This window comes from Trachymyrmex cornetzi, unplaced genomic scaffold (genome assembly GCF_001594075.2).
Source record: "Trachymyrmex cornetzi isolate Tcor2-1 unplaced genomic scaffold, Tcor1.1 scaffold82, whole genome shotgun sequence".
NCBI classification, from domain to species: Eukaryota; Metazoa; Arthropoda; class Insecta; order Hymenoptera; family Formicidae; genus Trachymyrmex; species Trachymyrmex cornetzi.
The window spans coordinates 1,365,078-1,376,689 of NW_017300158.1; the positions used below are offsets into that span (position 1 = coordinate 1,365,078).

General features: G+C 37.5%; 1 long non-coding RNA gene across 1 annotated transcript; it reads right to left on the bottom strand.

The window, feature by feature from the left end:
• Positions 1–1,060: 1,060 nt before the first annotated feature.
• On the bottom strand, positions 1,061–9,939 carry LOC108768680 (uncharacterized). The gene is made up of 3 exons (XR_001940501.1): positions 9,930–9,939; positions 2,146–2,148; positions 1,061–1,163 (listed from the first exon to the last, which is right to left on the bottom strand). It is a non-coding gene; the product is annotated as an uncharacterized LOC108768680 (long non-coding RNA).
• Between the last annotated feature and the right edge of the window lie 1,673 nt (positions 9,940–11,612).

Consider the following 11,612-nt stretch of genomic DNA (forward strand, 5'->3'; position numbering starts at 1 on the left):
CTTCAAGAATCCCTCGCGGGCATAGGCGACGTTTGCGCTCGGATCGAGATCGGCGGGCAGTCATACGTGTGTGCGTAGTCGTACGAATGAAAATGCACATGCGTGGCTGTCCGCGCGTGTCAGGACACGTGAGTGTAACGCTCGAGCTTGGTAACGCCCGTAAGATCGCTTATTGGTTGCCAATCCCAACGCTTTTTGCCCATAAGAGAAATTGGCGCATAATGGAGGTGCGGTACCAGTTCGCTGACTAGATTTACGAGGAGACTGTCTTGAAATTATTGTCGCGCGTTTGCCTCGATTCGCCGACACGAGCAACCGATAAGACGTTCAAAATTCGCGAACTCGCCCTGGGACCAGTGCTCGGCGCGTTGTTCCCGACGATAAACTTTCGTCGTGGCTCGCGCCGAGTGTCACGACGATGCGTGTTCTTTTCATGGAGGTGGGACAATACTATCGTGATCGGAGGTGGATGCCCGTGCGTCGTGCTATAAATTGCAATATGCAAATTTAATAAGCGCGCTGAGCTACATCGTTCCTCACCGCGCGAATCTTCATTGCGTACGAATCCCGAGACTGTATCGCTATCTTGTCGCGAACGAGCATCGTTAATGCAGGATGGACAAAAGGGAGATTTATATGAAAGAAGACTATACAGTCATACATTTAAAAAAATTCTTTTAATCTTCTATAAAGAGATTTATATTTTAAAAGTTAAAATTTATTTGTTTCTAAAATTATTTGATATAGGATACTTTTATCTTTTTATTAGAGAGTCCAACCTTTTACCGAAACTGAAAACGAACACTCATTACGTATCAATTTCGCGATTAAAACCATATAGCTCTTCTTCATAAATATTAATTTTAATATGTGTTATTATTGTTTTCAATAATTAAATTATGATGTTTATGAAGAAGTACTTATATTCTTTGGCCAAAATTGACACACAACCGAAATTTCGGTTTTCGATTTCGGCCGAAATTTAATTATTGTTTCAATAAATTATGATATTTATGAAGAAAAAGTATTTGATATATGCGGGCATGTTTACATATGGACTTTGTAGGATTGCTATTTTTTAATTTTGGTTTCGGTTTCGATTGAAATTGACACGTAGCCGAGTGTTTCGGTTCAGTTTCGGCAAAAGTTTTGGTCGGACTCTACTTTTTATAAACCGTGTAACTCAAAATTAAAATCAAGATCTAATTTTGTTTAACTCATTATCTACATTAAAAAATGAAATTCCTACATTTTATATTCCAATTTTTTTAACTTCACTGTAATGCATGACTATAATAATTGATGACTTATCTTATCTTAATTATATATTTATTTGTTGATAATATCCAAATTCTGTAGAGATTTAAATATTCATAATGTAAAGCATATGAAATGCATAGAAAATGTGCGAAACTATCAAAAGAATTTGTCTATTGATTCACAACTGACATATTTATTGATAATATTTTAAAAATATGGTACTATCTACACACTACTTCCATACTAAAAATGAGTGTTTATTATCTATAGAATTTACACCCGCGTAATCTTCTAAGACTTTAATCGCTTTGAAGACGCCGATTGAGCGTGACATTGATATTGGTAGGAAAAATCATACGTCATCCGTTAACGAGCACGGTGTGGCATCGCTATCGCTATTCGCATGCTCATCGCGGACTCGCAGATGAACGTATAATTACATCGTATCGACAACAGGCGTGCCTGACCCGCGCAATGCGCGACGCTCTGTGATTTACAGTTGCGCCGCTTGAATTAAATGCAATTAAGTCGCAGTAAATTACGTGCGTCCCTGCTGAGACCGACAGATAAATCAGCGTCGTGTTTGCCTTCGCGTGTAATCGCGACGAGTAAGGGCGACGCGAAGAAAAAGAAATGGCGAAGAGCAGCGAACGTAGAAGAGAATGGCGACGATGGGGAAGAAAGCAAGAGATACTCGCTGATGTTGCAGGGGGATGAAGGAAGCAGGGGAACATCGCGAAGAAGACGAAGGAAGAGGAGAAATCGGCCGGCGGCGAGGAGTACAATGGCGCTTGCATGCGCACGCCTGTGTTTACTCTTTGCAGAATCTCTAGAATGCGGACAGGGGGAGATAGCATGTACTGTACCGTAAGGGGGTGTGCACACGTGCTGCAGTTACCCTCCTCTATCCTCTCTCTCTCTCTCTCTTCAGTCTTCCGTTCCGTCTGCAGACCGTCTCTCGCCTCGGGGGCCGCGCACAAATAACTGTCCGCCCGTAAACTCCCGCTACGACACTCGAGAGGTAGGAACGTTACACCTATTCCTCCGGCGGCAATCGGCGATCGTCGAGGTTGCCTCGTTATAAGAATGAGATTCGCCGTTGCCGTTCTCCCGAGGTCGCCGCTGCCGGGAGCAAAAAACGCTCTACCGACGCGTAAAAATCGGCCGCTACGATATTTCACGCCGGCGACAGCGAGTACCGGCTTGGCACGCGTGCTCTTTTTTGTGCATACCGCCATTGGGCCTGACGTTTTGATGCCGGTTTAATTGATCGACACTCACACCGTTCCAAAGTCTCACGTAACGACATGACAAATGATAGAATGATTTTTTCAATCATACACCTTTTATCCGCTCTATGGTGAATGTGTTTTTCTACCAACTACTCCTGTTTAGTGTTACAAATCTATGCATACATACCTATATTATGTTCGAAACTATTAGTTAATTATACGTTTTCGTAATTTGTTTAATTTTGTATAGTTCTTATTTAAATTACTCAATCTTTTAACCTTTATAGGACAAGAAAGCCACTATATAGTGGCTCTGAAATAGTGTCACGTATTGAGGCATAAAATACAATAAAAAAATAAATTATAACAAATCTTACTCAAGAAAAAGTTGTAAAATTTAAAAAATGGCCTTACCTTTTAAAGATTAATATCAAGTTTCCCAACACGACAACAATGGAATTAATGGGATGAATCTAAAACCATGAATTCATTGTTTAAAGTATCAGATATATGTATGTTGCTTTACACTCTCTTTACAGAGTTACAAAAGATAAATGCACGAATGTGTATTTCCAGGGCACTAAATTAATACGTTATCATCGCTGCTGGAGACCGTAGAACATGGAAGGGAATCGCCTAGCAAGGGAGGAAATATTTTAATGACGTGACGTCACGGTTAGCAGGTTAATAAGGTCGTGTGGGCGCGTCCTGGTAATAAAGTGCACGCTTATCCGAGCTCATCCTTTAGTCCATGCGAGCGCCAGGAAGGCACCTTAGCGATTCGCGCGCGTAGCTTTCGCATCCTCTTCTCCTTCCATTCTGTTATATACTCCGCTGCGCCGGCCTTAATTTACATATCTCTGTATCAACGCTACTACCTTGCTTCACCAGGCGCATACTTTCAGCGACACGCAGCGAGTTTGTGTTTCACGATATGTTCTCCTCTACGGAGTCTCTTCTCGCAATGGGCAAGGAGGTTACCGGGATTGTAGGTGGTTCCAGATTTTCGCTTTTGTTAGCCCTATCAAGCTTGGTTGGAAACATTTACGTGCAGATGTATACCACAAGATCCGCGTATCAACGTCACCTCCTACGGCCGTCATCTTCGACGAAAGAGGACACTCGAATATCGTGGTAGCCGCTCATAAATATGTTGACTATGTTCGCCAGATGCTATGGGAGTTGTAACTACATTCCTGCTTCCTCTTCTGCTGTGAAATTTACTGTCAAACGACAGATAGAAAGTGACCAGTTTATTTACTGGAATATAATGTAGTCACTTAAATAAACATTATATAAAAGAGAAACTGTTTTGTATGTATAATTTTATATATCTATTTATATTAAAATATATGCAATGTATCGTAACTTTCTCTCTATAATAAAGTATTTATGTTTGTACTTGAATTACGTGTATTTGATTAACAAGTGCGAAATATTATCTCTTTTTTTCTTTGCCCCGGAAAATTTGATTTACATTTACAGTTATCGAATTATATATTTTGACGTTTTTATTTTTTTTGGTAGATATTTCAAGAAAAATTTTTATTCCGTAAATGAGAAAGTGATTTGTGTACATTGACAATCATTACGCATTATTGCTTCGTATCTACAAAGTAATAATAGTATTTGGCGTTAGTCGTTCAGTCTGGAACACGATTAACAAACATGTCGGACGTCGATAATCCGATAGATACATTCTACCAAGAATACCGATTGTATCTAGATAGAAAATCAATAGTCCCGGGTCGAATCGGGCAACGTGTCATTTACTATCAATTGCTGTTATTACATATATTTTTGTTGCTCGTCATGCCCGCGAGTGTGCAGTTGTAGAAGAAAGCACCAGTGTGCCAATTATTATCACAGTAAATTTCCCGATCAGCTTTCTCCGATTATCCGCCAGCTGATTTTACGTTTCTGTTTCTTCCTCATGAAGGAGTCGCAATGTACGGCCATTGACCAGGAGAAATCCTACGTTATTAATTAATCGCATACTCATCTAACTAAATACTAAGGTCTACATTCGCGCCATGCATTCAGCGTTAAATATGGCTGTTCGATCGCTCACGTTCTGTTTATATTAATTATTATCTTCGTATTCGATAGATTCAGAATCAGACAGCCTCATTCAGCGTTAAATGCGTGATGAGGATAGGGATCTAAGTGCTGACATCATATGGATTTAACCGCGACTTGAAACGCGTCTGGAGATAAATCTTGAGACGGCATTGGTAATTATAACTATCATTCGATCAGTCTTTAACAACAAAACAACAAAATCATTTTTTCATTAATCAAGTATCAACAATGTATTATATATAATATTTTTCTATTTACCTTACAATTTAAATACGTACTGTAGCGTTTTTTCAGTCAATATGAAATCCCAACAATTGCATTGAAGAATGACTGTACGAATTAAGTGAATATAATTACTGAAGTTTCATATAAAATATAGTAGAAAATATATATTATAGGGTATTACGGTTTAATGAGATTTAATAAGACATCTTTGACGTCACAGAACTGAAAATTAAATAATGTTGTCTATTTTTAATGCTCAACAGCGAGAATAGGGGAAATCCTTAGATAAAATCTCGAATTCATTGCATAATGTAATTATTTCGCTTATTGTTCACAAATGCACGTCATTCCATAAGACCATCGGTCTTTCCTAGAACGTCAATGGAGAACGCAATTTTCGTGCCCAACATCGCGTGCAATCGTCCTGTCGAAGGATGACTAGTCAATTTTTTTTCACGTAAAACGTAAAACGTGTACTTTCGAATTTGAAAAGAATATGTCGCAAGTGAATATGCGTCATTTTCTTTTCACAATACGCGTATCTCCAGTTCATTTGTTCGTTATTATGTCTGGTATATATCCGCCTACCTTGAAAGTTTCAGAGAATATGCACGCGTCTTTTATCGTCGTTATTTAACATGCTTGCCACAAAATCCCGTCCTGTGTAATAAAAATGTAAAACTCTCTCCTGACAAGACGTAAACCTAATGTTGTTTCTACGAGCAACGGCGCAATACCTGTGACAAGAAAAGTGCAAATATCGCATATACGTATATCCGTTTTACGAACTCTGCGAGCAGACCTCAAGATGCGGCAATGCCTCGGCAACCAGGGATTAGATTCACTGCTGGAAGAACGTCTTCGTTTCATTGCAGGTTTATTTAAATACGTATTAATATTTAATACTCTCTCTCTCGCAATGTTTAAGTGGGAGTTGGCTCTCGTTGGCCGGCGGGCCCTATATAATTACAGCCGGCCCACACCCGCGGAGAAAATGAAAAAACGTGCAGCGGTATAAAGATCCGGCTGCCCCGAAAATAAAAGTAACGAGGTTATCAAACTTTGATGTTTGGTGCCATCTTATATACTCTTATTTAAAGCCTAAAACGAACTCGGTCGTTTCGTTGTAAGTCACCGAGACCCGATCGTCGAAGTAATGCGGTAAGCAACGTGCAACGATCGTGCAATTAAAATAGAGACAAAAGAACAGATTGCGAAGATAAGATCAGGGAGGGGCCAGCATCTTGTGAAAACAAACGTTATCTTCGTGTCATCAACATTCTTGGCCAAAGTCATTACTGTCGCTTTTGTATCCGGTGTCTGTAATATTTGTACCAATAAACGATGAGTAACAAGACGAGCAGGAATCCCCGCAAAATGACGTATCATTATGCGTATTCGCTCTCATAACGGCGGCACTGAAGTAAGGATGAAAAGGAGTCGATCAAAAGAAAGAGACCTGACCGGCAAAGGGAGGGCGAGAGCAAAGCGTTTTTCGCGATTTTCTCACGAGGATAATTTCGACGATTAGTGCAAAAAACCAGGGTCCACCACACGGAGCGGTGAGCGCAGGAAAATGACAGACAGAAATTGTTTTGCCATGCTATATAATTTACAGGGCCGCAACCATCATGTATCATTTGCGCAAATTATAAATTCGTTATTTCACAATTATCGTAATGCATTTGCTGCTGACCTGGTCACGTCGATATTAATACGCGGTGCCTGTAAAATTCGTTAAAATAAAACGCAGATGCGACTGAAATTCCCACATTCGAAAATCGTACAAGTTACTGTGAAAATCTTTCACAAAAATTTAATTTAATACTAAAAGATACTAATTAATTACTTATTTTTAGTATGAAAAGAACTATTGTTCAATGCTTAATAATTAATTAATCAGTACTTCCAGTATTAAATTTCCGTAAGGGATCTATGGAATATCATTAACTTGCAGATAATATCAATCTGATTTAATAATAGAATTTTTAATCTAATTCGTTTGAGTCACAAAGCATTATCAAATATATTAGGCATAATTTTTTTTTATGTTGTTACATTTATTATAGTTATTATTCAGCATGATATTAAAAAATTTTTTTCTTATCTGATGTATGCATTATATTTTACGCTTTATCACATTTCACTCTACAAAATCTATTATTTATATCTGCGGAAAAATACGAAAAGATTATATTGATTTAACTTTTATTGCAAGAAACAACTGGAACTTTAATAGCTAAATGTATGCTGTATATATATATATCTATATCCGGTTGTAAGAGCCATTATTTACACTTGAATGCGCCCCTGCACCCATGACTCGTATTCTACCTCGCGGAGAATCGACTCGTTGTATTGAAAAGGGGTCTCACGGAAGCTTCGATCAATTGTGAAGATCGTGAAGGATCGCGGCTACTGTCAAGTGTACTGCCAAGATCGCTGGTGTATCGTAACCAGTTTGTGGGTGCCGACGCGACTAGAATTAATTCGTTCCGCAGCGTGAACGCGCGCGCACGCGTTGTGTTCTCATCGCTTTATCGATCTCGTAAAAGGTTCTAAGAGCGTGTGCCTCACGAAGACATTGTTATTGAGATTTCTTATGCAGTCACAGCGACGATACTGTACCGGCTTACAAGTGACTTATATACATTTAAATGTGACCATTACAGCCTTGATCGCGGATTTTACGTTCGCCATCGTGTTTGAACGTATACCATCATCGATAAAATAATTTATCCTCGTCCGCATCTTATCACGAAATCCGCTTAGACGAAAACATTACGTGAATGTATAACTGTGATTCATGAATTTTACATTGCAACGCGATCATTTACGCACGAAGAATTGTATAGTAAATAATCGCAAACAAATGATCTTTTTCTTACACGAATTTACGTTAATTTCAGGAAAAATTTTTCTCAATTAGAAATAAAGTATGTTAGATTTTAAAATTAATCTCCGGAGTTGATGTAAAAATTAATCTGTAACAGTTAATAACGTTGGATTTGTATATAAGACCAATTTATATTAATTAATAAAGATAGTAATTAATTTCAAGAAACCGAAATAATACATATAGCTCATATAAAATAAGAAAAGTATATCTTAATAAAAATAATCTAAATTTGTAGATATACAACATAAAGAAAATTAAATTATTTGACATTTTTTATAAATAGATTTACGATTAAGTAGGTCCAATAGACTTACTTTTTTATAAATAGATTTACGATTAAGTAGGTCCAATAGACTTACTGTCAGCTCTTATAGAAAGTAACTGTAATTATAATTATCATATGATATTAACAAATCAAATTGTTAATGCACATTGGTATTCGAAGTCAGATGACGTAAAGTACAAGTTTGGAAAAATTATATAGGATGATCCATTTTAATCCATCTAGTAGAATATCTCAAAATCTTTAAGTTTAAGACAAAAATGTTTCAGACAAAAATTATTGCTTACAAGGGGAAAAAAGATGGTGATCTTTTTTTGGTTGACTTTGAAAAGATGTCTTTAAAAGATCAGGACAAAATTACTTAAAATTTTTTTAAAGGAATTATACACATTTTTTCTTATATAATTTCTCTAATTACACAGAGTAACATGGAAAAAACTGTTTAACCGTTTTAGTTGTATCTAATATATTCTTTAGTCTGAACTTTTGTCTGAAATATTTTTGAAATATTTTTTTAAACTTAAGGATTTTGTGATATTCTACTGGAAGAATTCAAATAGACTACCTTGTATAAACAGTTAGAACAGTGCTAACAGATTTCTTCGATATGTACACGGGGATTTCCTAGATTGTCGGATAGACGATAATTTGCGTCTTATGCGAAAAGTCAGAAATAACAGACGTACGTACACAATTGTATCATACTGCTTCCGGTTGATCTTCTTCCAATTATAGTGATACGAAATGGGTGCGCATGAATCTCTTCTTGGAAGGTCTGATTCGATCGTAGGAAAATATTTAGACGCTGTCATACAGCGCCGTCGCAACGTCATCGTGACGTTGTATTGACGATGACGTAAGAATGCTTCGGCGAGACGTGACGAGCCGCTCGTGCAAGCGACTTGGAGTATACAATAAGGGATGCTTGCAGCCTGCAGAGGCGGCGTTAATTTTCTTCTATTTTTAGCACAGGCTCGTCTCGCGTACTACAAGAAAGTGTGAAATAGTGAAATTACTCGCGTTCTAGCAGACAGAAGAAAGACGTTCTCTGACGGAGATAAACTTTTCCTGCACTATTATGCTGTTCTATTATTACGAAATATTATATAAGTTACACTCTAAATTTCCTACAGTGAAATCTCACTCCAAGAAAATGAAAATGCAACATCCTTGAAAAAAAGTGAAAATATTTCACTTCTTGAAAAAAGAGTGACGATCTTCACTCTTTTTAGAGTGAATTTTCATTTCAAAAAAATGAAATCTCATTCCAAAAAGTAAGATTTCACTCTAAAAAGAGTGAAGATCATTTTTTTTTTCAAGAAGTGAAATATTTTCACTTTTTTTCAAGAGTGGTTGCATTTTCACTCTCTTGAAGTAAGATTTTACTGCAAGAAATTTAGAGTGTATGTAATATAAGATTACATAACTTAGATTAGATTAGATAACTTAGATTAATTAACGTAAGCTAATTGATGTTACATAGGACGAAGTTCTTTCTCTCTTAATTAAAAATACGATTATATCTCCTACAAAATGATAAAATTTCTTAAGAATCTTTATTTTCATACAATACTGAGATTGTAAAAGTATTATAATAATCTTTCTCTATTTGGAATAACGCTACGATTGTATCACTGATAAAATGAGAAATAATTTGGTTATCAGCATTTCTATAGAACGGCAATATTTCAGCATTATATTCATAATCAAAGATTTTAGATATCATACATAAATCTTTTACATATATATATATATATATATATATATGTATAGATTTATCAAAACTCGTATAGTTATTAAAATATTTTCGAACATTCTTAATACAAGATACGGTACGTCTTTCAAAGATTATCTGTTAATGAAATAGATCACGCGAAGTAGCAAGTATTTCAAGATATATATTTCACCCTGCCCTCGTAATACGCAACCGTGGAATATTTATGAAGACATATGCATACGGGGTGGAAGTTTGTCAGCAGGACATTCAGACAGACCGGCATCGGCTCTTGGCTAATGGACGTGTCATCTCGTTATTAATTGCAGCCGCAGGCGACCTAATTCAGTCACGTAATCGGTATCTTGGTTAACTTTCGACCGGTGACGCAGATAATCGCTGCACCGGTCGATTAATATGAGCCATTAGGTATCGAGAATGTTGGATGATGGCTGATACCGGGTGGCACTCGATATAATCGAAAAAAATGAAGCAGCTTAAAACACTCGAAACCAGCGACCACCGTGCTCGCACCGATAGCGTTCTGTCACCATAAAACTCTACCATCTACTTCCATATGTCGCGAATGAAAGATGTATCGGACGTATTTGTGCAGTCACCAAGAACACTGAGAATTATTTCTTACTTTAAGTTGCACTCAAGAGGACCCACGTGTTCCATATACCTCGACACGTTATTGCTCGTTCCATGGTCTGCACTCCGACCGGTTTTTCACTTACGATTAGATACGTAAATATTTTCGAGGGTTCGTCTACAAGAGGAAGAGTCGACACCTTCCAATCTGTAGTCCTACAAAAGGCTCAGTGAATCTTGGTGAACTTTCATTGCAATGAACTGGTGCCACTCATAAAATAAACAAAAACTAGCACGGTATATGTATATTACTGTAGAATTAATTCGGCTGCTGATGACTAGATTGTAAATGTCTACGATTAACATTGACTCATTCGTTATTTGCCAATTGCACTAGCTCTTATCTACTAAGCATCGTAAAGTCCAATAAGTGACTCACTTCTTTGGCGTATCAATTGACATATCAATAAATCGTATATCGATCTCATAAAACGATCCCGCATTTAATTGTCCCAATCACAATTGTCACATAGCAGAGATATTAACAGGAAAATATTAGAATTAGCCTTATCATAAAGTACATTGTACTACATTGTACGTAGTTAAAATCTGCATATCCCCGATCTGCGCAATCTCGCATACTCACGTGATGCTCTCTCTTATCTCCTACACACTATTGAACTATTCCCACCTCCGAAGACAGGCTGAATTCATGAATGGAAAGGCTCTCGAGCCTTTACACCTCCATGCTCATGGAGAGATACCGCCCGCGTACGAAAGTTCGCGGAAGAGAAAGTCCCCGATGACGATGACATCATCACTACCATGGTCATGGTCTCTGTCGATTCTGGATCAGAGACGCGTGCCGAAACCCAGAACTTTCCAATGACCTTTAAATACTAATAGGAGTTCAATGAAAGAATATTCGATAGAAGAGTTAGCTCTTTTATCTCGCCTAACACTGCAAAAGTACTAAAATATCCTTAGACCATTTAAAAGTGGAAATAAATTAATAATGTTCGTATGTTAAATTTACAGGCCAAAAAGTATATCATGTTTTCTGTTAACAGCTTCTATTAACCAATAATATTACTGAATGATTGGTTTGCGACCAACGCAGGAATCGTGTTCCAACCTACCGCCTTCCTCCGCAGGAACCTACCGGTCTGCTGTTCGAACTGCAATGACTCTTGCTCGCCTTCTTCTTCGTCTAGCGATATACGCTTGTCTGTGAACAATGGGACACCAGAAAAGTGAATGACGTCACTGGATACGACATCGAATCCTGCCTTCTATGGTTTTCAAACTCGAGAGTTCATGCTG